This window comes from Grammomys surdaster, unplaced genomic scaffold (assembly GCF_004785775.1).
Source record: "Grammomys surdaster isolate TR1022 unplaced genomic scaffold, NIH_TR_1.0 472, whole genome shotgun sequence".
Taxonomy (NCBI): Eukaryota; Metazoa; Chordata; class Mammalia; order Rodentia; family Muridae; genus Grammomys; species Grammomys surdaster.
Genome location: NW_021604891.1, coordinates 18429 through 42914, shown reverse-complemented (window position 1 = coordinate 42914; position 24486 = coordinate 18429). Strand labels below are relative to the sequence as shown.

The following is a 24486-nucleotide window of genomic DNA, read 5'->3' as shown; positions in this document are numbered from 1 at the left end:
GAGAAGAAGCCTTTGGGACAGTAGCAAATGCTGCTTGGGGAGCAATTTTCTGGCTGCTTTCTAAGAAGCCCCAAACTCTCTGGACTCAGCTACTGACTCTAACCTGCTTCTTCGAGCAGGACTGCAAACCTGAGCAGAGAGGAGGTGCTAATAAAGTACAGAGGCAAGGACACTGAGGTAAGAGGCTCTCAGGTGAGAGAGGCCTTCGTTTTGTACCTGAGACCTCAACTAAACATTTGTAAAATGGGAAGATAAAATGTTGTTCACCTCCATGTTTCCCTGCAAAAGCTAAAGCCTGAATCAGGGTTCATAGCAAGTGTGGTAAAGCCCTGGAGGAAAAGATGCTGAAAATGATTAACTGCCAAATGCAGGCAAGCAGCAGCTCCTGAGGACCCCGCTCCCCGCAGTAGAGACATTCCAGAAGCCTCGACTATACCCTTGAGACAGCCTCTTGCCTCGGCCCCGCCCCCGGGCCCCGGCCCCAGCTGAGCTCCCAGTCCCACGACCCTCGCTGCCTCGAGGCTAGCTCGACCCTCCCCACCCCGGCCCAGCCTCCTCAGTCGACCTCCGGGCTCCCCTCCCCGGACACACGCCCAGGTGAGGGAGGAGGTGGAAGGGTTTCCGCCGCCATCTTGTCCCCTCAGCCCCACAACACAGGTTGCCCGCGCACCTCCTGGGCCCGTCCGGTTCGAGGCGACGCGCGCCCCTCGCGGACACTTACCCCGGCGGCTGAGCGTACTTTGGGGCGGCTCCCAGCGTCCCGGCCGGAAAGGGGCGGGGTGGGGCGGGGCGGCCGCGGAGGACCGGGTTGGGAGGATAGCCGGCGCACCACGTGATGCCAGCCGAAGCCTAGCCACGCCCCCTAGGCTCCTGGGCCTTTCGCGCAGGCGCAGCTAAGCTCTTCCTGCCTCCGAAGTAGAGTCTAGCGTTTACTCTTGGCCCAAGAAAGTGCTGTTCAATTCCTTGGACTGACGGTCCACCTGGGCTTTGACCTCACCGGTCCCTTTCTCGGATTCGGCTTTCTCCCGGTCTGTCTTATCACCACAGGCCACAGATTAAAAACCTAGGGCATCCGCTTAAGAAAAGTGTGTGTGATAATCTTTCACAAAAGCACTTGGGACTTAAAGCCGAGTTTAGTCTCCATCTAAAGACTTGTTTCAAACGTCCTGTGCCAGGCTTGGAAGGATCCAACTACAAAGACCTAACAGGTAGGGTTAAGCTATTTCAAAGATTTGCCGATATTTAAATCACAGTTCTGAACTAAATGGGAAAGAGTCCAAGACCATCACAGTACAATATCAAGGGAGTATTCTCTGCTGCTTCTCCTCCAGATGACTTTGGGATTCTAACTTGGCTCACCCTTCTTACAACAGGTGGGAAACTAATAGGTCATTGAACTCTCCCTCAGTCTGAGGAATGTACGAGCTGTAGAAGCAGGTACACCCTGTTTAGAGGCCCCTTCTAGGTCCTCCCTCCTCTTGGTTTCTTAGAAAACCCATTCTTCAGTTATTTGACAAACAGTTCTGAAGGACCTGCCGGTGGTTCTGAAGCTACCTACCGGTGAAGGTAGCTCTACTAGCTTGCTTGGAGTAAATAAATGAACAAAATAGATCCTCCCCAGAACCCTGGGTGAAAACACAAATACTAAACATACTAAGTTATATGATAAGCACTCTTGGTAACAAAGTAAGTGGGAGCAGGAAGAGTGTAGTGCAGCAGAAATGGAGGTCAGGGTCTTGTTTCTCTGGTTAATTATCTTCTCTTATTCCCATGAGCGGTTAAACAACTTCAATCTCTTTCAACTTAGAATCTCCCAACCAGCAGCCCTCGCTGCAACATGTTTTCATTCCCTTTATAGTCTGCCCTTTGCACTTTGCAATTTACAAGATATCTCCACTACTTCAATTCCTCTTCAGGTCTAGACTTACTGAACTTTGGTTTCTGCCCATTCTTAAAGTCACTGGGATTTCATTACTGCACATCCCCACAACCTGCAGTATTTTGAATTTTTAATGTTCCCCAAAGGCCCAAAAATTGAAGGCTTTATCTCTGTGGCAGTATTACCAGACACCAAGGCCATGGAATGCAGTGTGGCAATCCCAACAAACCAGTCAACAACTCTCCCCAAAACCAAATAGAAAAGATAATGATTTGTTTTTAACAAAATCTCAAACATTAGATTTTACAAATAAAGATTCATGAGCCAGATGCTGAGGTGAAAGCCTGCTAGCTCAGACAGGCAGAGAAGGCACCCAGCTGACTTTCCTCCACAGCTGACATCCCAAAAGGACATCCCTCAACTTGATGTCCCTTCCTTCTACTTCCTGTCCATCTGTCTATCTGCCCTCCTTACTTCCTCTTGCTCTCCATGGTTTTTTTCTTATGTTCACCCCCTGTAACTGGTTGATTGCTCCACCTCCTGACCTAAGGTTGACTTCATTTAATCCTGATTACAGTAAACAGAAAGTTCTTGGGTTAAAGGTGTGTGCTAGGGCTGAGCCACACCACAACTAGAAACAACTTTTTCCAGTAAATAACACAATCTTGGGGTTCTTAGTGTGATCAGATATCCAGCAACAATGATTATATCTGAGCCTTATTCAGCCTTAATCAGAAAGGCTTTTTCATAAAGCAGATGGGACCAAATATAGATACAACAGCTAATCAGCACAGAGAGAGAGAGAGAGAGAGAGAGAGAGAGAGAGAGAGAGACCTTGAAACACATACCTCTAAAGAGAGAGAGACAGAGAGAGAGAGAGAGAGAGAGAGAGAGAGAGAGAGAGAGAGACCTTGAAACACATAGCTCTAAAGAGAGAGAGAAAGAGAGACAGAGAGACAGAGAGGGAGACCTTGAAACACATAGCTCTAAACAAGATATCTCCATCCGTCCGTGCACTCATTGCTCAGGGAAACCCATGAAAGAGGAGGCAGGAGTGGGAAACAAAAAGAAAATGGAGGACACCAAGAGAACAAGACCCTCTGAAACAAGTGAGCAAAGCTGATATGAATCCACAGAGACAGAAGACTCAAGCACGGTGCCTACACAGGTCTGCACCAGGTCCTCTGCATGTATACTGTAGCGTTCAGTTTAGTACTTTCATGAGACTCCTGAAGGTATGAAGAAGTGGGTTTCTATTCTTGTCCCTTCTCTTGGGGGCACTTTTATTTTCTTGTTGCCTTGTGTTGTCAAGCTTCAATGGTTTTTGTTTTCTTACTGTATTTTCTTTTGTTATGTTTTGTAATTATCTCTTAGAAAGAAGCCTCTTCTCTAATGAGAGACAGAAAGAGAATGTATCTGCACAGAACACAGGGTGGGGAGGAACTGGGAGGAGTAGAAGGAAAATGTATTCAGATTATACTGTATGAGAAAAGAATCTATGTTTAATAAGGGGGGGGGAGAAAAGATTATTTAAAAGCACAGAGAGACATTCAGTGAATAAATGTATCTCAAGAACTCAGGCAAAGCATCAGCCCTATCTTCTAAGGCACTGAAACAAGGCCTGATTGATCATTACTTCAAAATTGCTCAGGTGGTGTCTCAGGGTCACCATTGCTGTGATGAAACTTGTGACCAAAAGCAACTTCAGGAGGAAAGGGTTCTTTCTGCTTACACTTTCAGGACACAACAGTCCATCAGAGTGGGAAGGGAGGAACTCAAGCAGGGCAGGAATCTGAGGGCAGGAGCAGGTGCAGAACCTATAAAGGAACACTACTTACTAGCTTGCTCCTCGTAGCTTGCTCAGCCTGCTTTCTTATAGAACTCAGGACCATCAGCCCAGAGGTGGCACTGCCCACAATAGGCTATGCCCTTTCTCATCAATCATTAATTATAGACACGCCCCACAGGCTTGCCAGCCTACAGCCCTTATAGAAGCAGTTTCCCAGCTAAAGTTCCCTCCTCTAAGATGACTCTAGCTTCTGTCAAGCTGACATGAACTAGCTAACACAGCTAGGGGTTTGTCCATAAGAAAATCATTGTCTGAGCACTAGTTTGGATGCTTGTCACAAGGTGCTTATGCATCAGACTTACTTTTCTGGAATGTGAGGTGATTTCAGGAGAAAATTACCCACAGCAAAGGACATAGTTGCAAAACGGAACTCGAGATGCCAAGCTTTTTACTATATTTACACAAGAAGAGCAGCTGCAGCAAGCAGCATCCTCCTGCAGCCTCAGAGAGCCAGGCTGCTTGAAACTTGATTAGATGGTTAGCAGCATGGCAGCATCTTCACTATGTATGTCATGTAGAATGTGAGGCACATATCTGAAACTTATTCCTCTAACAGAGTGGTGGACAAGCTCCATATGGTGCTTGTGCTGAAGTTGGTACCCAGTGGTTGTTGACAGTCTTGTAAAGAGGTATTCTTTTATCAGGGCTTGGAGTTCCCCTGACTTGGGGTTAGAGAAGAACCATGAGGAGAGGGAGAAGAAGGTGGAAAAAGGAGGAAGCTGCCATTGGGTGAGTGAACTATTAAAACATAACCATGGGGGTAGCCAATTGGAGTTAAGAGCGGCCGAATGGAATATGGCAAGTTATAACTTGGGTTATAGATGGGGAAATAGATCTAATAGCATAGAGGGTAGATCTATGCCCAGCTTTAGTGCTGATTAAGGCTTATTATAAATATAAAGGTTGTGTTTTTTTATTCAGGAACTGAATGGTCAAAGGCAGCAAAGAAGCCCTGGATTGAGGTGAAATATTTCTACAGTAGCATGGTGGTTGACAACCATGTGCTACTCCAATTCTGGGATTCTCTATGCCCTCTTCTCGCCTCCACTGGTACTATGCAACATGTGGTACACCCACATTCATGCAGGCAAAACACACTAAAAGTTAATGGATTAATTTTATTAATTCAAACATTATTGAATTTTCATAGTACCCAGTACCATCTTGAGTACTGTGGGACTGCATAAGGGTATCCTGGTCCATGGCTAGGCATGGGCCTAGTACCCCGAGACTCTACGTGAGAACCAACAGGAGTTCGGCGCACCCCCAGAACCCAGGGTCCTGAAAAGCAGTCTAGTCTCCATAGAACTACATTATTCAGTCACATAGGCCATTACAGCCCCTCCCAAAGCGCACAGGTAGAGGGTGTGACTATAGGCCTCAGGCCCTAGGGATTTACATAATAATGAAGGCCAGAGGGTGGAGCAAATTAAGCATGCCTCCCCAGGTCCTCCTCCTTTCTCCCTCCCTATATAACTTGGGAATGCCCTGAGTTTTACGGGGGTACAAGCAGATCCATCTACCATCTGCCATGACAATAAACCCTTTTGGAACCAAGAACTTCCTCGTGTCATTGGGGCCTGCCGCCACCAAAGCCTTCAGCCACCAGAACCTTAGACCTCCTCGCTTATGTGGGACCAGCTGCAGTGTGGAAGCCTCCCCGGACTCCACCACAGCGGCCTCTATAATTTTTCCCACAGAGTACCACAGGCCTTTTCAACTGTAAGCACAATCTTTGAGGTGTTCCATTGTTTTCATGCTGCTGGTCACATCTGAGACCCAGTCTTTTCAATATGGCAGAAACTGGAATGCATTCACAACAAAAAAAGGTTAGATGATCACATAAAAGGAAGGCAGAACACTGCTCTGTGATTAAACATCTGATATCATTACTGATTTGGAAGTACATTTGTTTGATTCCCAGTGTCACTTCTGGAAGATCAAAGACATCAGTGAACACTTAAAGCCCGTATGACACATTCAGTGTAGATAAGATCTCAATCCATGTGGATGAGATGAGATGGGCAGAAGAGCATTTGACTGAGTGTGCAGGATGGTCAGCATCCAAATGATGCTAAGAGCCATGTGAACACAGGGAAATTTGGGCAATTCCTCACTTCTCTATTCTTGAAACTACATGACGCCACAACTTCCTAAGGATTCCCATTAAGCCTAATGAGTGTGAAGGAGTAAATGAATGTCAGGCCCTAAAGAAAATCACTAGTACAGAAAAAGGAGGTCTATGGTGTTTGCCAAAGACCAGAAAAATCAGCAAGAGGCCACAGTTAGATTCAGAGACAGTATATGTATGATGCCACAATGATGTTTTACAGTTCGTGCACAACATATAATATCGTCAAAAGAAAAAGGTGCTGTTAAGGGATCATCTCTACTTCCCACTTTGTCTGAGGGCACTGTAATAGTTACCTTAATAGTATGGACCAAGTTATCTGATAGAAAAAAGAAAACCAAAACAAGGATAACTACTTCACTTTTCCAACTCTGCTTTTGAATGGCCTTCAGAAAATGGACATTTCCTTTTGAAGAAGTGATATGAGGAACCAGGTTAGTTCAAATGTGTATCATTTGTTCACCACTATGGTAGCCCTCTATTGGTAAGAGGGTTGAGTGCTAAAAGTGTCACACAAGCCTGATGGCCTGAGTTTAATTACTGGAACCCATAGTGAAATTCTCAAAAGCTGTCTTCCAGTATACTATGTAGTTTATGTATAGATATCCATCCATAAACCATCAATATACCTGTTCTAAACACACACACACACTCACACACCACAAAAATAATATTTTAAACAAAGAGGCTGTTATATATGTTATCTGTAGCAGCTTGTGTTCTCATACTAATTATGTTACCGAAAAACCCGTTTGCAGTGTCCTACATGTAGGCTAAAGGAAGCCTGTTCCCAGTTGGTTCTGACTGTGAACTAAAGTTGCCAGTGGCTAATGGCTGGGCAGGAAGACAGAAGCAGTACATTTTCAATCCCCAGGCAAGAAATACAGGAGAGACATGACAAGGGGGTAGGAGACGAACCTCAACAAGGGGATAGGAAAAGGACCAGTCAGGAAAACGCAGGAGGGTGAGATCCCAAAATATAGGTGAAAGGAGAAAGTGGCCCTTGGGGCCTGGAGGGGTGGACCCAGCAGGGTCCAGGGCAGCAAAGCTAAAATAAAGATTTAGTAAGTATTAATTCAGAGATATCTGAGGTGAGAGTTTGTTAGCCATTTGGAGGTTCAGGAGTGGCTCAGCCATTGAGCTAGCTTAGGGCATGTTAAAAATGAGCCACTCTGTGTGTGTGTGTGTGTGTGTGTGTGTGTGTGTGTGTGTGTGTGTGTGTGTCTATGTGTCTTTCATTTTTGAATCCACAACTCTTGGGCAGGTGGAAGGAGGCACAAGTACCTGCCAGGATCATAGAGAGGACTTAACAATAAACCACTACAGTTATTTTATGTTCCATGTTCTTTCCCTAATAATGCAACTACCAAATTACATATTTTTGTCTCATCTGTTGCTATTACTGTGAGCTTCTTTGATTAAATTTCTGAACTCACTGAGGAATTGTTCTATCATTGAATTTAAAGGCTGAACTACTGCTCCCTGAGGAAATAATAGAAAAAGTCATTTCCTGAGACCATTCTTCTGACAGGCTAAGGGCCTTTGGCATGAATATAATTATTATATTGCTGAATATAACATTTCAAATAAGCTTCAACATATAAAATTAACTGTGTATCCTAGCCACAAAGGCCATCCAGTCATGCATCCATTTGCATAAAGGCCATCTAACCCCAAACATCCGTGTGATCTGCTAATGAAAACAAGCTATAAAAATAAATGTAACTTTTTCTAAAATAAATGTAAGTGAAATTGTAGGGCATATGTTTATAAACCTGAAAAGGTCCACTTCCTGGCATTTCCTAGTACAGGACACAGGGCCAGTCATAAAAATATCATGCGTATGTCTAGAAAAATAACAGACTTCATCTCAGGGGCATATCAAAATTCTACCATAAAAACCAAATCCATAACTTACAGTGTTAATATAGATGTATCACAATAACACTAGCAATCATTGTATAGGGGCAATAATTGAATAGGTACAAGGGACACAACTCAATTCTCTACCTATGCATATACTGAGGATTAAAGGTCTGCCGTTTTAAAAGTAAACTATATATATATATATATATATATATATATATATATCCCCTTATAAGTACTGTAGTATTTTATATACATATTTTCATGATATATATGTGAGTTCAAAATGCAACCAATTTAGAAAGTACATTGACATGTCAGGATCTCAATGTGATGGAGAAAATACATGAAGAAGTAGGACGTATGTTACAGAATTCATGTCCATCTCGTTAAAGGGGAGCCATTGAAGACTATGAGGATCAGCTCAGCCCTGAGCCGTGCTGAAACAGGGAGAATGAAGCAAAAAATGCTCCTTCATTGTCGGGTTGTAGAAAGACATCCTGGGATGTTTGGCCACGCCCCCAGAACCCAGGACCTAACACGCAGTCTCATCTCCATTTCACCTGTATGGTCAGTCACGTAAGGCACAGGTAGAGGGCGTGACTAACAGACCTCTGCCTCGAGATTTACATATTGATTAATGACGTAAAGGCTGGGGAACATAGCTAAACAAGTTTTCCCCTCCCTAGTCCCTCCTCTTTCCCACTCCCCAATATAAGAAAGCTCCTCCTGGCAATTGCTAGATACAACTATCATCATAGACAGTAAACTTTCATCTTGGATTCCACGTGTCTTCTGGAACTTTGGACTTTCTCCTGTATGTGGGAATACTCTGTCATGGGAAAAGCCTCTTGACCTGCTGCAGTGGTCAGTGGGGTTCCCTCCCCAACACCAGCGGTCCACAGGCTCCATGCACAGCCGCCCCGTGAGCTGCCTCCACTGCTGCTCCTCCAGGACAGGCGCATCATCGCCAGGGGCCGGACCTGCTGCTATGGTCTGCGCGCTGCTGCTCCTGGGACCCTGCCATGGCCACAGCGTGATGGTGGGCCCGAGCTGCCCGCCACACGTGCACGTGATCAAACCTTCATGATGCACCTGACTCAGCAGAAGAGATGAAGAGGGAAGATACAGGTGTAGCTCAGAGCAAAGCTACTGTCCCGCAGAGCCTGCTGCACACTGTGCATTAGACACTTGCAGGGTGTGGTGGTAGGAGTCACCAGTGGAATGGTTACTTGCCAAGAGCAAGGCCCTAGGAAAACCCCACACAAGCGTTTCTTTTGAGTCTAGTCTCTGTTAAGTTGACATAAATCTAGTCAGCATACATGGTGTCAACATATGGACATCTTTCACTGAGGCAGAAAACTGTGAATGCCAACTTCAAAACCCGGATCCTGTACCACTCCACGGGACATTGAGGGCACATTGATTATGTTAGGCCTCTCCTATAAATGACAGGGCAGAGAATTCCCTTGCTGGAATGGATACTTTCTGTTCTTTCTTCATCTACAATGATTCTGTAACATCACCCTCTGGATGTCATGATCCTATGTGTCATTATCATTATGTCTCATGCAATATTTATTTCCAACAAGAATTGTATTTGAGAGCAAGAGAAACAAGTTCATGCTGTTGGATTGTCTAGTCCTACCACACACCATATTATCTGAGACAAATTACCAGTAGATTGGTGAGATGGTTGATGGGAGCTGTAACTAGGACATCACTAGAAAGGCGAAGCTCCACCAGACCAAGGCTGACCTACAAGATGAAGTAGCTGCCTTGAACTGGTCACCAACAGATGCCACTCTTTCCCATTCACTACAAACAACACTCAGATCCTAGAAGCTAAAATGCCTGATTGCCCACTAGGGAAACTTAATTCAGGTTGGCTTTAAATTTTAGCAGTCTGGGGGCACTGTCAAATGGATCTCTGTGAGTTGGGCTAGCCTTGTCACTACAGAGCGAGACCAGCCACAGCTACATAGATAGTGAGACCCTGATTAAAACCAAAACAAAATCTGAATTTCCTCTCTCCACTATCCTTAGACTCCCCTGGATTAGAGTCCTTTGCCCCTGGTTCATTCTAAATTCTTACCTGAAGAAAGGGTCTTGGGTTCAGTTTTTGTGTGGAAAATGAGCTTTGTGAACAGGACAAGAAGAAAGGGAGTCAGAGATAGAGTAGATATCAAGGGTATGACCATTGTGGGCAACTGAAACACAGTTTTACAGAGAACCCTGCACAGAATGTGTAAGAAACTTTAGTATTGTCCTTTTGGAGGCTGAGGGACAAGTTGTTTGTCCATCAGTTCCATTTCATAGGACATAGGATATCTGACATTTTGAATCACAAAAGGGTGGCTCACAAGACTTAACTGCCCATTATACAGGACTTGCTTCTCTAATATTCTTTCCTTGTTTTTTTTTTTTTTAACTTAAGAAACTACATTTTAAAGAATCCCTTTCCAAATGCCTTCCAGACAAGTTTGGCCAATGATGGAATACTCAGAGTACTTCTCTCCCTTCTCCTTCCTTCCCTCCTTCCTTCCATCCCTCCTTCCTTTCTTCCCTGCCTCCCTCCCTCCCTCCCTCCCTTCCTTCCTCCCTCCCTCCACCGCAGCAGCATGTCTAGTAGCCCCTCTGTTCTTTCCTTGTCTCCATTTCTCACCAGCAGCTCCTTTCTTCATGGTCCGAGTCTGCAGCACGACACTAGTTTTCTAGCAATGCCAGTTTGCGACTCAGATAATGGCAGCTTCACCCACCTGCTATCTCTATATCCGAGAGGTGCAGCGGCTCCTTACAGGTGCTGGTCTTTGGTTTGTTTCCTTGTTATTTGGCTTTTTGGCTCTTCAATAAGACGATATAACAATGCCCTAAATTTAATTACATTCTCTTCAGACCTACAGTGAAGTATGTTCTCATGATGAATCTAGTTGACTCCTCTTTTTTTTTGAAAGGTAACTATATACATTTTATTTTAATATATTTTAAACACACACATATGTATGTGTATGTGTATATGAGTAAACAGCATACTGAAACAGACCAAGTTTTAAAGAATCATTTCATGTGTTGGCAGAACTGGCATAGAGAGAGAAAGAATAAATAATAGTGCTTTTGGGAAGAGTAGTGATGAATTGGGTAGGCAAAGAAAGCCTTATTGTGGATGCAGTTACACAGATAACTTGTAGATGTGCAAAGTTGCTGAGTCCATGACAGAAATGGCCCAACCCACCCAGATAGCCTCTCTACTTGGTTGTCATCCATAGGGAAAAAACTAGGCCTAGTGAGCACAAGGATGGGGGACTGGAGAAAAACTGAGCAGGTCAGACAAGCATGTGTGTTCACACACACCTCAGAGATTGCACTACAGAAAAAACTGCTACTCTTTGGCAGCAGGTCAGGCCATCTCAAATGCTGGAAACCAGGAACTCCTCACTGGGATGGTGCAGGCCTCTGGGTCAGATCAAAACTTCCAGAGCTGCAGCATTAATCAGTTGTCCAGGAATGAAAATATCTATTTTTTAGATGTTAATTCCAAGTCTATAAGCCAGAATCACTTTATATATTGTACCCTTGTACTCCAAAGCTGGGCACAATCATTTTTTCATTTTCCAATATCATATTGAAATAAGACAAACCCTTGATCATTCTTTAAGTAGAATTATGGGATAGAGAAAAAACAATTAGCTACCAGATGTTAAAATGTAACTATCAGAACTAGCCTTTAAGGTCTCTCTTGACCCAGACAAGTCTCTGTGGACTCATGATGCCTGTGAAGGCTTTCTGTCTGCCGTACTCATGTCTAAGTTAAGTGCAGTTAACAGAACCTCCCCAAGGTTGTTTAAAACATCTGAACTGATGAAAACATAAAGTCACCCCCCCGTATACGTCAGTCTAGGCACAGAAGCCACAGGTGGCTAACTGAACAAGGATTCTTAGGACTGGATGATGGTTAATCGAGGATTCGAGAAGTAGCATCAGATCTGGAAGCCTTTGAAAGTTCTCGTGCTCAGGATGCTGCCATTGAGGTCCAAGTTCTCCTTGTTGGCCCTAAGCCGGGCAGCTCGAGGTGTTTCCTTTCTAGAACACAGAGGACTTACTGACTTGCTGCTGCCAGAAGTGGGTAGTCAAGACAGAGGTGAACGGTACACAGATCCACCAAAGACAGGCTGAATGCCACTACTAGGTGTAGCACTAGACATGGTGGTAGTGTTCATCTGGTGTACTTTGCCAGACTTGTTGGGAGTCTGTCCTGGTCTTTTGCTAGGTGTCCGGGGAGCACTGTCGTACAGCATTTTGGTCTCTGTCTGTCTCTTGTTCTTTGGCTGCCTCTCCTATTTGGCTCACTCCTTCTCTAACTGATGTAATTCCCACTGTTCTGTAACATACTCCACTCAGATTGTCTCAACCACTTGATTTATGGTTTGCATTTTCAGTTCTTCTAACGGATCCAATTCTAATTTCAGCACATTCCTGATTTTGGTTTCTGACCCAGTCAGAAATGGAGCCACAGGTTCTCCCTCTTCTTCAGGGGTTTGTAACCTATCCCAGAGCTCTCGGGTTTGAGCACGGAGCCCCTCACATTCTGCTGCATTTTGTAACTTTTTCATTTCCAGCTGCTTTAGCTACTTGTGTAATGTTGCAGTATTCTCCAGTGATAAACAAAAGGCACTTTCACCTTCACACACTACATCTCTCTCAAAGCTTGTATCCCGAGTTTGCTCTAATTCTTCCACACACAATATGATTTGTCTCTTAATGTTGACAAATTGTTCAGGCCTCGGTTCCTTTGTTCCCCTCAATGTTGCCACATGCTGTCGGAATAGGTCCAGCTCTTCTAAGGTGGGGACACGGGTGCTGTCCACATCACAGGGAGGCATACAAAGAACTTCATGGAGTTCTCTGTCTTGTTCTTGAAGTAGCTTAAGTTCCTGCTTTCTCTCCTTTTTCTGTTTTCTCATCAATTCTACTTGAGTGCGCAAATCTTCTTCTAGTTGCAAGACAGTTGTTTCTTTTTCTTCCTGAAATGGCTTCACTTGTAACTCACTGCACCGGGTACTCAGCTCCTTCTGGCAGACGGATATGCTCTGAGAAGCCTTTCCCGCAGGCCCTCTTCTTCAGCAGCCGTTCTATCCGGAAGATCCTTTACATGCTTCTTCACGACCTCGGTTCTCTGCAGTCTCTGCTCCTCTGGGATCCCAGTCAATTCCCATATTTCCTAAAGTTGAGCTAGAGCTTTCTGGAGGCACACAACAGACTCCTCAGCTAGCACCTCACTTCTCCTCATGGTGGACACTCCAAGCCATCCAGAATGGAGACCTTCCATTTGCCACACGCCGTAAGGAGAACGGTAACCGGCCGCGGCAGCTTTCACCTTCACTCAGTCTCCACTCAGGAGCTGTTGGACCCCATGGAATTCCAACTGAGCCAGAGGAGGCGCCGCCTGACAATCGGTTACTGCCTCTGTCACTCTCTAGTTGACTCCTAATCTAATGGTAATCCCGGGCCTGTCTGTTTCTTTGAGGTCTATAGAACCCCTCATGTGCCAACCTCAGCTCACAAAGAAGGATGTGAGCCAGCATTCATTAGCTTAATGGTGGAAATAGAATAGATTGCCAGAGGTGATGATAATAGCCACTAAAATAGGAGCTGTGGGAGAGTGTGGTCCAATCTGCCCTGGTTTTTATAATTTCATAATGCTATAGTGCTGTACTGGATAACACAATGGAGTAGAAATGTGATTGATCTGAATTAATATTTACACCAAATGCAAACTGCATACCGATTTCAAAGATGGTATCAAAAAGTAAAACACCACAATAGTTTTCATATTGATTACATATTAAGGACACTGATGATGTTTTGGATATATTAAGTTAAACCAACCCTATAAATTAAGTTAATTTTACCTGTTTCTTTTTTCTTTTTATGTATTCATGTGTGGTGTGTGCCTGTATGCATACGTGCATGCCCCTGTGTATGTGTCTGTCTGTGTGTGTGTGTGTGTTTGTGTGTGTGTGTGTATGTGTGTTTGTGTATGCTAGAGATTCACATCAGCCATCTTCTTCAACTGCTCTCCACCTAATTTTTTGAGAGAGGCTCTCTCACTGAACCTAAAGCTTGCATATTTGGCTAGACTGGCTGGACAGCAAGTCCCATGGGTCCTCTTGTCACTGCCACTCCAGAATTGGGATTACAGGTACAGGTGACCACACCCAGCTTTTCCATGTGAGTGATGCTCCGATTTTTGCTCGGCTGCTAGAGATCAAACTCAGTGTCTTACTGACTCAGCCATCCCATGTGGGCCCACGTGGATGGTGGGATGGTCTAGGCAATGCCCAGCCTTGCAGAGACAGCATGGGAGATTGAGCCATCTCCCAAGCTGACATCTCGTGGGTGGCAGGGCTAGTGTTTCTAGTTGGCCATTTCTAGCTGCAGCATACACATGGCCTCCAGCAGAGAAACAGGAGGCTTGGCTAGGCAGAGTTGCTGCAGCTTAGATAGTCAGCCTGAGCCAGAGGCCATTTTAAATAATTACCACAACATCAGAGCCTCTATTTTACTTCCCACCTTCTCAGCTGCCTGCATGTGTCTTAACAAAGCATCCAAAGCAGATTCCATTTGTAACATTGATAGGTCTGGTTAACAGCATATTATCAGTATAACATAGTATCTACCAAGTGTGATGTTCCCTAGAATGTCAACATGATTTGAGTCCTTTGTACTGGGACAAGATCGAATTTCTCCACCCCATGTAAACAAGCTACACTGGTACTAATTCCTGATAAGTAGGAATGATTTCTATAACTTGACAGCTTCATATCACATGCTAGTGGCCATTTTCATTTGCTTTAGTAAGCACGGTATATGGAACACAGGCTCTGCAATCTAGACTAGCCGTGATTAAATTTGTAGCCACCCACTGTCATCCGCTATGATACACTGTTTTTTAATTGTGAGATTTAGTTGGTGTACCACAGTATTCAATCTTTTTATATTTATTTACATATTTTTGTCTTGGAGGGAGCATGCACCTGTCACAGTGCACCTGTGGAAGTCAGAGGTCAACTTGCATGAGTCAATTCTCTTCTTCTATCATATGGGTCCCAAGAATCCAACTCAGCTCTTCAGACTTGGTGGTAAAGTATAGTTAACCCACTGAACAACTTTTCTTATTTATCTTTACTATTTTAAAAACTTTTCTTTGTTTTGTATGTATAAGTGTCTTGCCTGAATGTAAGCTTACCATATGCTTACCTGTGTGTGCCTTTGAAAGCCAGAAGAGGGCATTGAATCCCCAAAAACTGGAGTTGCAGACAGTTGTAAGCCACTATGTGGGTACCAGGAATGGAACCCAGGTTCTCAGCAAGAGCAGCAAGAGCTCCTAAACACTGAGCCATCTCTCCAACCCTGGTCGTTAACATTTTAAAATAATTTTTAATTTAATTTTCTTATTGTGCTTAAAGATACATAATAGAATTTTAACTATCATATGTGCACAGTTTGGTGGCAGTTAACATATCCTGATTGTTGTGTGGCTTACTACTATTGTCAATTTCTAAAACCTCATTATTCCAAACAGAAATGTGCTGGTGTCAATTAAACAGAAACTTCCCTCTCCCTCCCCTATCCCACTTATGGTGGTTTGAATATACTTGGCCCAGGGCACTATTTGGAGGTGTGTTCCTGTTGCAGTGGGTGTGGCCTTGTTGGAATAGATGTGGCCATTTTGGAGGAAATGTGTCACTGTGGGAATGGGCAATGAAACACTCCTTCTGACTAAATGAAAGTCAGTCTTCTCCTAGCAGCCTTCAGATGAAGATGTGGAACTCTCAGCTCCTCCAGCCTCATTCCTGCCTGGATGCTGCCATGCTCCTGTCTTGATAATAATGGACTATACCTCCGAACATGTCAGCCAGCCCCAATTAACTGTTGTCCTTGTAAGAGTTGCCTTGGTCATGGTATCTCTTCAGAGCAATGGAAACCTGAAGACACCACTTTTATTTTACTTTCTATCTCTATGAATTTGGCTTTTCTAAATACTTCATGTAGGTGAATCTACACAATGTCTTTTTGGTGCCTGGCGTGTATCAGTTAGTATAATGTCTTCATGGTTCCTCTGTGATACAGGAAATATCAAAACCCTATTCCCTATTAAGGACATATATTTCTGTGTATGTATGTACCAGTTTGCCCATCCATCTGCTGGTAAACATTTGAGTTGCTTCTATCTCTACCTTTTGGCTATTGTAACTTAGGCCTTGATAAACATTGGCATGAAAGTAAACTATTTGGTCCTTACTTTCAATTTATTTATGGATGTGCCTAATATTGAAATTGCTGGGTTATATGCAACCTGTAGGGTTTGAGGAATCACCAAAGTTTTCCACTCTCACACTGGATACACAGCTTGACATTCCACTAGCAACACAATTCCAGCTTATATATTTACTCGTGGTTTTATTCTCTACTTTTTGTGAGTCATCCTACTGAGTATGTACTGATAACTCATTGTACTTCTGTGTTGCATTTCCCTTATTATTTGCAGTGATTTTGAGCATCTTTGTGTGCCCATTGGCCATTTTGTTCTCAGTAACTATTCCTATACCAACCACACATTGTCTTGATCCCTGTGAGTCCACTGGACTTTAGATGGACCTGGAATTGTAAATCAAGAGTATCATTCAGACGACCACAGTGGTGTCTTGTAATTTTGGAGGTGACATTAATTTTTTCTCTCCGTTTGTCAGCATCTGTAAGGCTTCTGTTCGGTATAATTCACTTGATAGATTGTTCTTTGTAGAAAGCTCTAATTGAGTCAACTTCTCATTGTTTTAGAACTGCTTAGAACTGTAGGAGTTTCTTAATGTATCCCTGGGAATTACTCTATCATCGAATACATGATTTTTTGACATGGAAGGGTTGTTGCTTTTTTCTTTGTTTTCACTCTGAAGGCAGTGTTCTTGTTGTTTTGTTTGTGTTTGTTTGTTTACATATAGAAATATAAACACCTTTATTACTCTAGTAATGAAGGCCAGCTTATGAAGGCTAGCAATGAAGGGAGCTTTGATCTTCTGCAGATGGAACTCCAGTTCCTTGCCTTCGAGCACATAGCCATCTACTCTGCCATATTGGCCTGGTCTTGAGACAATACAGGGTAGAAGCTTTCGCTGCTGGAACTATTCCTCCAGAAGACTACTGATTTGGACATTGTTTTTCCTTTAGACATATTGCAACTGAATTTTCTTTGATCTTTTTTGTTTAAAATCTCTTCCTACTCAGGAGTCAGTTTGGTCCCCTTTTTACCGCCCATGCCTAGTGCATAGTGGGACTCATACCACTACCTCTACAGTGTGCTGTCAATAAGCACAACGCAGTTCTTCACCAGGGTCTTAGTGTGGACAAGCTCATTATTGGATGCATTGTAGATAACATCAATGATCCTTGTTTTGTGAGTACAACACTCAGAGCACCAGGAAAAGTTCCCCACATCCAATCACAGGGCATGATACTCCTTATTGCTTCCTCAAACTCAGGCTGTATGTGTATGCAGCCAGGGCCAGTCTTAGTGTTGGCTGCAGGCTGTCCCAGCTCATTCTTCTGCTTCTTGTGGTAGGTTTTTTCTTAGTGCAGGTCTTGCAGCACTTGTACCAGTTGTCCTGAGAGATGCCCATCGCTCGGTGCTGGCTGGAAAGAGTGCCCGTGTTCTTTAGTACACAAAAGTTTAAGATTTGACCGAACTCCAATTCGCCTACTTCTTTTCTTCAGTTTTTTGGTTCCGATATCATATTATCAGAAATTGCTGCCCAACTCCAGGTCACAAAGGTGTTTTGTCTGTGTTTTCTTTTTTGCGTTTTATAGTGTTGGCTATTGCATTGATGTCTTTGATCCATGTTGAATTAATTCAAGTGTATGATGATATTTGGAAGTCTCTAAGGTCACTGGGGAGTAGAGTGATCAATCCATGTGGGTATCTAGTTCTCCCAGTGCTGTCCTTTCCCATTAAATGAGCTTGGTATTGAAAAAAAATCAAGGGCTGGAGAGACGTTTCAGGAGTTAAGAGCATTTGCTGATCTTCTAAGGGACCTAAATTCACTTCCCAGAACCCATATCAAACAACTCATTTTTATTTTAATTTTTTTTATTTTATGATTCTGGGGTTTTGCCTACATATATGTCTGTATATCACTTACATGTCTGATGTCAATGGAGGCCATACCAAGACATCAGTTCCTCTAAAACTCGAGGTACAGACAGTGTGAGCCAACATGTGGATGCTGGGAATTGACCACAGGTCCTTTGGAAGAACAGATTGTAGGAACAGATTGTAGGAAGCAAAGAAAGCCTGAGCTAATGCAGTACTGAGCAAATGTTAGCTAGTGACATGGGCATCTCAAGAACCCTTCATCCTCAAGTTCAGAGGGATGGACAGCCCTCTTTGAGACTGAGTACAACTGCTGACATTGTGAGCAGAAGAGATCCACCATAGCTTTCTCCCTATGGATGTTTATGACCTGAGGACTGCTCCCCTATAGAGATGGCTCTGCCTCCTTGATTCAGCTGTATACCATAAACCCTACCTCCTCGTTCTTCTGTATGTAAGAACTTGTTCAATAGTATGCAATGACCCTACCTCTCTATTCAATTTTATACGGTAAACACAGTGAGCTGATGTTCCTCCATCTAAGAGCCTAGAACCCCTGACCCCAACTTTCTTTCGCCTGTCTGTATTGTCTTTATTTCCTCACCAGGACAGTTGGATCTAAGTCCCTGGAAACCAAGCATAGATGTGGCAGTAGCCAATTCTGTTAACTGCTATGTCGTCTCTTCAACCACTTCCTTTGTTGTAATTTTTTAAAATACTTTTTATACATGGGGTGTGGTGGTTTGAATGAAAATTACCCTACAGGCTCATACAAAGTGACACTAATAGGAGGTGTGATCTTGTTGGAACAGGTGTGGCTTTGTTGAAGGAGATGTGTCACTGCGAGTTGGCTTTGAGGTCTCAGAAGCTCAAGCCAGGACCAGTGGCTCACTCTCTCTTCCTGCTGCCTGTTGATCCAGATATAGAATTCTCTAGCACCATGTCTTCCTGCATGCAACCACACTTCCTGCCATGATGACCACAGGCTAAGTCTCTCAACTGTAAGCAGACTTTTACCTTTTCCTTTACTTTAGTTGCTATGGTTCCTGACAGCATCAGGATGAAATACGTGTATTGATATTGCATCAGTATTTTAATTTGCACTTCCTTGACAATATGTAGCATTTTTGTTTAAAAAAAAAGTTGCTGTGGTCATGTTGTCTCTTCACAGCAATAGGAACCCTAACTAAGACACAGTTGGTAACAGGGAGAAGAGTTTTGCTGTGATAGGACAGACCATGGGTTTGGTTTGGTTTGGTTTGGTTTGGTTTGGTTTGGTTTGGTTTGGTTTTGAGGAATGTGGACTTTGGGACTTTGGAATAGAGAAGCAGCTGAATGCTTTAAGCAGAATTCAATGGGTTATAATAGTGGATGCATGGAAGAAAGTGGTGCTGAGGGTGATGTGAATTGTGAGGACCCAGCTCAAGAAGCTTCAGAGGAGAAGAATATCAGTGTGTGGCCTAGAGACTATTTTGTGATATTTTTGGTGAAGATTGTGGCTGCTGTCTGCCCTTGTCAAAAAATCTGCCTGAGGCTAAACTGGAGAATTATGGATTCACAGCTTTACCAGAGAACATGTCAAAATAACCTAGCATTGACTCTGTTGTGTAGCTATTAGCGGCCAGTCCTATGCACATCTACAGTGAAAAGGAACAAGCCAGAAAGCAGCATCCTCCATGGCCTCTGCTGATGCAGCAGCTCCTGCCTCCAGGTTCCTGCCCTATTTGATTTTCTGTTCTGCCTTCCTTCTTTGATTGCCTACAAGGTAGAAATGAAACCCAAACACACCCTTCCCTCTCCAACTTGCTTTTTGGTCATGATGTTTCCTCACAGCAACAGAAACCCAAACAAAGACACTGAGCAACTCATATCACCGGTAACTCCAGCTCGAGGAGATCCAACACCCTATTCTGGTCTCCTTGGGCACTCAGGCACATGGACATACACAACCACAAAATAAAAATAAAATTAGGTAACTCTTTTTTAAAAATCAAATGCTAGGCTTAGTTTTAAAGTGTTTACCATGCAAGCATGAAAACCTGAGTTTGGATTCACAGCACCCACATAAACAATCCATGTATCTGTAACCCTAGCGCTGAATCAAGAGGATCACAGGACTTGCTGGTCAGCTATTTTAACCAAATCTTGCAGCTTCAGGTACAAAGACAGACAACTGACTCAAAATAAGGTGGAATGGTGGTGGAAGGCACCCACCATTGACCTCTGGCCTGCATGTGCATGTTAAGCATGTGCATACACATGCACACATGTGCCAACACATGCACACATGTGCCAAAAGCACATAAACACATACGTGCACAAAATAAAGATAAAATATTTTTAAAACAGTTGACCATTGTCTTAGGGTTTCCATTGCTGTAAAAAGACAGCATGGTGACAGCAACTTTTATGAAGGAAAGCATTTAATAGGGGGTGGCTTACAAGTTCAGTGCTCCATTATCATCATGAAAAGCAGCATGGTGGCATGCAAGCAGACATGGTGCTGGAGAAGGAGCTGAGAGTTCTACATCTTGATCTGAAGGCAGCAGAAGGAGACTGCCTGCCACTCTGGGAGTAGCTTGAGCATAGGAGACCTCAAAGGCCCAGCCACACAGTGACTTACTTTTTGAAGGCCACACCCACTCCATCAAGGCCACACCTACTAATAGTGCCACTTACTATAGCCAAGCATTCAAACACATGAGTCTATGGGGGTGATTCCTTTTCAATCCACCATTACCACAGAAGATGAACCTGTTTCTCATCTTGCAGTTCCAGCCCACTAATCTCTATGAGAGTTCTTATGCCAATTCTATATAGTCTTCAGCATTGTAGATCCACTGACCTTCACCGGGGCCTGGATTAGTAATTTGAAATTTTACATAATGAGGACAACCACTCTTTGGCTTTCAATTCCCTGGGGGCAACAATCCCTGTCATTTTTCATTAACATAGAGTTCTGTTCACTCTGACTCATTGATATATATTTTTTTACACAATGGTTTTAATAGAAGAATGTGGCTGGACTTGATTAGTTCACAGTGTGTTAACATAAGAAAATATCATAATAGTTTCATTAATTTGTGCCATGAGAAATAAAGGAAGGCTTGAACAACCGGATTCTGAGGCCAAGCCTCCTTGGGATAATTCACTTCCAGTATCTCCACTTCCACTTCTGAAGTTCCTCTCCTACTAAGTGGAGAGCAGGTGAGAGTGTGTTCAGTCAGAACATGTGAGACAGCTCTCACTTGATGAGTAAACTCTGAGTAAAGACTGGAAGTCATATTTTTGGAGCAATCTAACTCGTTCTGTGCAGTTCTAAAATAGATGGTGTATTTATTCCCGGAGTTCAGACTCAACAGACTAAGACCTAGCTCTGCAGAAGATCTAGCTCAAGATCAGCCTGGACAATTTAGCAAGACTGTCTCAAAATCAAAAACAAAACAAAAAAAGGACTGGAGGTACAATCACTGACAGAATGCTCTCCTGGCATGCATATGAGGCTCCAGGAGACCCTGAGGCCTGTAAAGCTGGTGGTACTGTTGCAGTCCCAGAATAAGATTCTCTCTATTCTTGGATCCAGGGACAGGATCACTTAGAGTGGTAGTTGGAGCATATTGAAGAGAAGTGTGGGTCATCCTGAAACCACTGGGGCAAATGAGGCATGTGGTAACTCTATTTCCCTCCACCATTACGCCCCACTGATTGTAATGCTCCATTCTCCTGTGTGTGGTTTCCCTCCCCAAAGGAAGACATCAATGAGTATGTTAAACTTGGCCATGAAGAGCAGCAAAGACGATTGCAGTCCATCAGAAAGAACATTGACTCGGACTCTCATGGCTTTCTCACTGAAAGTAAGGACTGCCTTGCACCACCAACAATGGAGAAAGCCCTTTGTAGGAGAGTAATGTACACTGTAAAACTGTTGTCTGTTGAATTCTACTAGATTGCAAGTGTATCAACAAACCTAAAAGTGCTGTGATATAGAAAGTAGGTCTTATGCCTGGAAGGTAGGCCGTGAGTACAATCAGTGCTTTCTTTAGTGATAAGTAAACATTACCGGCCATGAGAGGATAAGGTTGCCGGTCATACCTTGAGACATGCTCTTCCTTACATCAGTTTTCTCATTGTCCACAGTATGGTTCATTTTAGAGACATTTTCCCAAACCCTTTTAAGCATGTCACATGATACAGTGCCCCTTTGGTATGTAGAATTTTAAGAATCTGACTTTATTAGTTTATTGCAACAATGAGCAAATAGAAAACATCCTATTGCATGTGAATTATATTGCAACATTTTTTAAAAAGTTGGTGCTGATGGGAGATTAGAACCAGCTTATCCACCTCTTCATAGAGATGAAGAAAGTCGAGTACAGGAGGGGAAACCTTATTTTCAAATGAATGGCATGCCGGGCAGTGGTGGCGCACGCCTTTAATCCCAGCATTTGGGAGGCAGAGGCAGGCGGATTTCTGAGTTTGAGGCCAGCCTGGTCTACCGAGTGAGTTCCAGGACAGCCGGGGATACACAGAAAAACCCTGTCTCAAAAAACAAAAAACAAAAAAAAAAAAAAAAAAACAATCAAATGAATGGCACACCCAGGAGTGCAATTCAGCTCTTAGTCTTAACTCAATTTTTAATGTTCTTCTTTCAAAACAACCAAAAACAAAAGAGTGCTCTTAGGTATATTCTTAGGCAGAAATGGAATATACAGAGTGTAAAAGAATGTTTTAAGTAAATTGCTAGCAATTTCCTCCTCCCTGTTTGATTCAAGTGATCTATCAATAGTCTATGCTATAGGTATTCTGGGTTGATCTTTTGAAGGCTTGGACATCTGTCATTGTGACAACAAGCTGCTTGTGGTGTCCTTCTTTAAATGTTGTTCAGCATCCAGATAATGAAGTTCCAGAAGAGGGAAATAGAGTATATGCTGTCAATAAGTGGTCACACTGGTGCCCTCAGGTTTGTTCCTGTTAAACCATGATGAAACTCCTTTTTACAAGTGGAGTTGATCTAGAAGACTTCAGTGCTTTTTGGGATCTAGATGTGCTTAGTCTGAACTTCATTTTACAGGTAAAGAGCTTGAAAGGTAAACAAACTATCGTTTAGGGCCAAGCTGTAGTATGAGTCTGTGCTGCTGGTCCCTGTTACATTCTGTTTCCTACTGTGCTCCACTAAATTCTTTAAGGAGAAAGACTTGTGGTGCTTAAGGAAACACAAACCTCTGGAGGACCCTTAAGAGAACTTTACTGATTTGAGTTTTCAGGGCCAGGGCTGGAGTCTAAAGCTGGGCCCAAAGGCCCTGAGGCAAACTTAAACCAAGGAGTGAAGACCAGCTTGAGCAATAGGGAGAGACCCACTTTAAACATAGACGTTCTTAAGTGGTAACAAAGCACCATCGTTACAGCTCTGAAGCCAAGAGCAGGTGAGGCTCTATAGACTCTTAGCTATGAGACCTTAGGCCTTTCTGAACCTCAGTTTTATTAACTGAAATACTGACGATTGTAAGTTGGTCCAATGGATGGTTGCATAATAAATATATTAGGGTTTTGGAGTGGGGTAGACATCATCTGTGGATGTCTGTGTACCTGAGGCCTTACAAGCCAGCAGAGAAGCAGCAGTCTTTAACCCTAGTGGTGCATTACCTCTAAACCAAGTGCTATAAACTCATGCTCTTTTTGCCAATCAATATTTGTTGTAACTGCCTCATCTATCTCCTATAATTCAGTGTAATAATTGCCTCTATGAAGAAAGTGTTAATCTAACAATGGGCATTTGAAATTTTTTAACTTGTTCTCCATGCCTTCAGGTACCAAGAAAATAATGGCAGTTATACAAGAAAGGCAGAAATTATCACTGCTGCTTTCTTAAAAGTTCTTCCACATGTTATGATGCTTAAAAGAACTCTACCAAAACAGCACTTCTCTGCCTTCAGGGGCCTGACTACTGTTTACAATTTAAACCATGTCTACTAACACATCTTCATTAAGCTGTGACGGACCCAACTATAATCAATTCCAACACTCAGAAGACAGGGGCAGTAGGATTCTGAGTTTGAGGCCAGTTTGATCTATGTAGTAAGTTCTAGGCCAATCCAGGTACATAGAGCTTATCTCAAAAAAAAAAAAAGCACATACTATGTGTGTGTGGAAAATATATACGCACATGCATATTTTTTTAAACTCAAAGTTAAAGAAAAAAAGTTATAGTAAAGCTTTTATAAATAATGATTTTTTTTCTAAAGCATAGTAAGGTAAATAACCATTCAAATCTTATGCATCTTAAGAGACATGATAATTCCAACATCCTTGGACTCTGCATGCTCTCCCACCTCCTTATTTTCATCAATACTCTTGGGCCAGTTTTCAGATTTTTCAAACACTGAAGTTACTTTTTCAAGAACAGTTACAAATCATCACTCAGATTGGAATTCTTGTGAATATTCTTGTGTTCTGGGAAATTCTTATAGATGAACTCAGTCAGTGGATTTAGATGTCTTTTAAGCACTATGCTATGCAAGAAGCCAAAGAGCAGTTTGTCAAATATGATAAGAACAGCGATGGTGCCCTTCCGCCCCTGCCTGGTCCTTTGGGCTGGGGCAGACACAGAGTTGGTCTGC

The 24486-nt window shown here is 43.2% G+C and overlaps 2 pseudogenes; both read right to left on the bottom strand.

The window, feature by feature from the left end:
- Positions 1–12119: 12119 nt before the first annotated feature.
- On the bottom strand, positions 12120–13012 carry LOC114632943 (annotated as a pseudogene).
- A 2757-nt stretch (positions 13013–15769) lies between these two features.
- LOC114632961 lies at positions 15770–17399 on the bottom strand (annotated as a pseudogene).
- Positions 17400–24486: the final 7087 nt, after the last annotated feature.